The 4792-nt window shown below is 35.6% G+C and overlaps 1 pseudogene; it reads right to left on the minus strand.

Annotated features, from left to right (window-relative positions):
- LOC128210734 (putative nuclease HARBI1) lies at positions 1-1682 on the minus strand (annotated as a pseudogene).
- Between the last annotated feature and the right edge of the window lie 3110 nt (positions 1683-4792).

The following is a 4792-nucleotide window of genomic DNA, read 5'->3' on the forward strand; positions in this document are numbered from 1 at the left end:
TCACAGTCCATCAGCAATCTCCATTCGTTTTCCCACACCAACCAATGACACCTGCCCGTTGTAAGCCTGCTCCTCAACACCATCATCTACTGGATCTGCATCAATGTTGGAATCATTTTCATGGTTAGAAATTAAATTGTAAAGGACACAACAGGAAGAAATTACAACTTGGAGTTCTTCTGCCTATTGCATGTTCATATATTTTATCCGGCGGAATTTTCGCTTTAACAGACCTATAAATCTTTCAACATCAACCCGAGTTGAAGTGTGGCACTTGTTAAATTTCTTCTCAGTGTTGTCGAGGTGGCCATTGTCTCTGTAAAGAAAGAGAACATATTTTGAGAGAGGATAAGCTGAGTCCCCTAAAACTTGAAACTCCTCAGGAAGAGTATGTATCTGTTTCTGAAAACTCGTGCATCATGAACAGACCCTGGGCATCCAGTGTAGACATCCAGAAACTCAAGGTTGCTGTCACACACCACTTGAAGGATCATGCTAGCAAACTCTTTTCGGTTGATGAAGGATGCCCTGTGCTCTATGGTGGGTGTAGGTATTGGGATATGGGTCCCATCAATTGCACCAACACCACCAGGAAAACCACACCTAGCCATGAATCCCTCTGTCGCATCCTTCATGTAATGTATGGTCCTAGGAAACTGAATGAGGTCCGACATCAACATAAACAGAACTTGGCAAGTTTCCATGACCGTCAAGTGCAGCGCCCCTTAATAAAGATAGAAAATATTGTGTGAAAATGTTATTGAAGCTTAGTGTATTGAACTATTTATAGCATATGTTTAATTGTAAGAGCGTAATTTTGTTCTTCAAATGATCACTAAAAGGTACATTTCATGTACAAGTTGCATATATTTTATGCACTGAAGGTTAAAATAGAAATATCTCACACTGACAACCTTTATTATTATTATCATTGTATGACTAAAAAAGATTAAAAGTTTAATTTCTTTAACGTTTTTTTCAGACAAAGCATTTATTCTATTTGTAGAATTCTCGTCAAACATGAGCATTGACAGAAAAATATGCATTACATTTTCTTAATTCAAACAGAATCATTATCATTAAGTTTAATCTGAATTTCAAATACCTTAACTCATACCAAATCTGTCTGCTACACCCCTGTGGGACTCCTGATTATTGAGGAGCCACAACGTTGCCAGTAGCCTCTTCTGCACAGTAATAGATCTATTTTTGACCATCAGTGGCCATACAGTTTTACACAGGTCCTGAAAAAATATAACATGAAGGAGATCATTTATTAACGAGCACCGATGCAACTACCTTCGCTCATCCATTTAAAGATACCAATATATTTCCCTGAGTGAGCATTCAAAGTAATTATTGACCCCGATGCCATCAACTTAGACACTACATTTTCAATTCTATCAAAATTGAGCAAAGAAAGTTGTATTGCAAAAAGGTAGATACTATTTCCAACAAGAAAAACAAACTATTGTTGTCCATTTATCTTACTACAAGTAAAATATGTCGTAATAAAAACATTCAAAAATGAAATTAACCTCAAAAGTGGATCTCTGCATCCGGAAATGTGACTTACACGTCCCATCGGAATACAATGGGACAACCTCCTTCACATATTTTCCCACCCAAACAGGATCACTATTATCATTAGGCACCAATGCAGCACCGGTAGGTAAGATTCTTACATGACACTGGGTGTTGATAACAGTTGTTGATGATAAATATGATAGGGGGTGGGGGGTAAGCTTATTTACCCATGCCATAGGGTTTTACAGAAGTATATTTACAGACACATGATAATATAATGTATGAAAATAGAATTATTTGACAAGTCCCATAATTTCACCTAGATTAAATTTACCTGTATGCTGCGAGTGCAACAGAATTTGTTGTGTGAACTAAAAATAAATTATTAAAAGTCCTATATTTAAATTGTAAATGATGCTTAAACATCCATTTCATTTCCCAACCTGTGGAAAGTGTCATTGTTGATTGTCTGCATGTCATCAGCGTCTGACAGCTCTTCAATCAATAAAGCAGTAAACAGATCCGTCATTTTGAAAACGGTCGTTCAACAAGGCGAAATCGTTCAACAAGGCACCTGTTCGCTGAAAACGCTCGCCCTACTAAACGCACTGCAGCTGTGAATGGTAAGCTTGGAATATGCTCATTGTATTGTAATAAATTTGTTAGGACACTAATAAAATTAATGTACAAAAAACAATATGAAAATATGTTAGTTGATATTTTTCGAGAAAAGAGTGGTTTGACTGAAATGACGATGAGATACCTAGAGAGGTAGTCACTGCTTCCCAAAGGTTAAAATCGGCGAAATACACACACGAACATTCATAGATATGTAAGTAAGCACGTTGTGTATGTCTTATTTTTGTCACATTTCACTCGGACTTTTACTTAGTAAAAATGGTCTGAAAAATAGCGTATGCATCGCAGCGTATGTATGACTTACACTCGTGCATGTTGATCAGTACTGCAGGTCTTCTTTTCATGATTCGGAGAAATGGCATTTTGGTTCCCTATTTTTATGGCAACTAATACCATCTCAGTGGAAAAAAACTGTGCATTGTCTTGTATTGTTATATGTCTGATACGGCTTCAATATCTGCTGGAATCTCTCAAGGTATAATTCTTACACTTCCAAGTCAATAATAATGGCATTGTATGGGAAATAGGATCAACAATACGTCTTTTGGCAGATGAAACTACCCTTTACAGCATTGTCAATGACCCTATAATTGCTGCTCAGCAACTAAATCGTGACATGGAAAAGATCCATATGTGTGGCTTGTATCATTCAATCCAGCGAAAATCAAATTAAGTATCATCTATTAAAAGACTAGCAGCCAGACATATACATCTTTCTTTATGTATAACGTTCAAATAGTGGAAGTTACAACTCATAAGCATCTGGGTGGCACTATTTCTAGCGTTTGCTCCTGGAAGTTTGTCTGGCAACGTATTTTCCTCATTTATTCGGCCTCTGTTAGAATGATCAAAAGTGGTTTGGGCCATGTTACGCAAGCAGACAAAAAGGATCTATAAAATGGGGCAGTGCTAATTATCTCCGGAACAACACGACTTGCTTTTATTTCCAATCTGTATTTCGAAACAAGACCCGAATCTCTAAAGAAAAGAACGCATCCTTAAATACTTATGCTTTTCTAAATGTTGTATTATCTTACACCAGCCGTACTGCTTTCATTGCATATAATCTCGTACCTCATATTAACGTTCGTAATATTTCATCTTAAATCATCTGTTGTCAATGTCCTCCCTACCATCTTCCATATCCTGATGGAAAGTACTACCGATAAGAATCTTTAATATTCATGCTCCCCTCTTTGGAGATTCGCCCGCCAGAAACTGTCCAAAAGTTCGTCCATTATGTGTAAAAATCCTAAATGCAATCGGAAACGTTGTTTCAAGTCCATATCTACAGCGATGTTATTTGTGCAATGTATTGACTGAAAACACGACTGAACGTGTTCTTTGTTTTTGTCATATGAGAAACAAATGGCAAAACGAATTATGGAACTCTATCATTAAAGCGTATGGTATTCGCAAGTTTAGCTCATTTATGTCAATGCCCTATGCTGACCAATATCAGTATTTGTTAAGTGTTGATTCGTTACGATTGCTTACATAATTATGATGTAATAGTTGCATGTGCTAGATGTTATGCTTTAATATAGCGCCTTATATGAATGTACTTCTCGTATGCATGTAAACTAGTATGTGCTGTACCATATCTCATATTAATTATGGATAACTGTATTTTTTATTATTAATTGTCTTGAAGTTCATAATTATCAACCACATTGCATATATATTGCATATATAATTATTAAACAGCTCAAACATGTACTATACCACATATATTATGTAATATCATTGTATATGTTAATCAATTATAAATACGTTTTGCTCTATATTTATTTACTTTCCCTCCTTCAAGTAAAATCTGAAAAATGAATAAAACATCAAGTCAACATTTTCCCTAGAAGAGTGAAAGCTGATTGACAGTAAATCATGCAATGGTGCGGTTGAACTATAGTAATCTTTGTCTGAACATTTGTTCATTTAAATATTGCCAATAACGCCAATTTCCAATGTTGAGAAAGTGAGGACACCCCCACCTTTTTCCTGTTTATCTGTCCATTATATCTTGCTTAGAAACTTCACAGTTTCGACCAGTAGTTATCTGCTATCAGGCCTTTGTCACTTAAACAATCTACTGTTTGAATGAAAAGAAGCCAGGTATCAGACCCAACACCCCGTTTTTTCTCTCTCTTCTTCCGTGCTTCAAACGAATGGTACCCTTTAAATCTTCAAAAATCTGCCATAAACCTTCAAACGTACAGATCAGATTACAATAAGTAAATGTATTCTACAAATCATAACAGCCTTTGCACCAGTATAACATCTTGAAAGAGTGACAGAAGCAAGACATAGTATGAGCTGCATAGCTTCCTTCTCAAACATGATGCGTTTAATTTGTTTTGTGCATATATAACTTGTCTATTATTCACGTATTATTAACAAGATAAATCAATTTGTTTGTAGGTCTTGATTTACCTTTTTAATGAAATAAATATGGTTTACATAAAGCAAAAACTTATAACAATGTGTCATGTTGCACTAGCTATGGTTGACTTCAGATGAGTCAAAAAACGTTCAATATTAGTTGAATGGCATGCTTTTATATTTCAAAGACCTTTTGTTCATAAGGCGATCAATAACTTGAATGGTAGATTATTGCAAAACATAACAT

The sequence above is a fragment of the Mya arenaria genome, chromosome 12 (assembly GCF_026914265.1).
Source record: "Mya arenaria isolate MELC-2E11 chromosome 12, ASM2691426v1".
Classification (NCBI taxonomy): Eukaryota; Metazoa; Mollusca; class Bivalvia; order Myida; family Myidae; genus Mya; species Mya arenaria.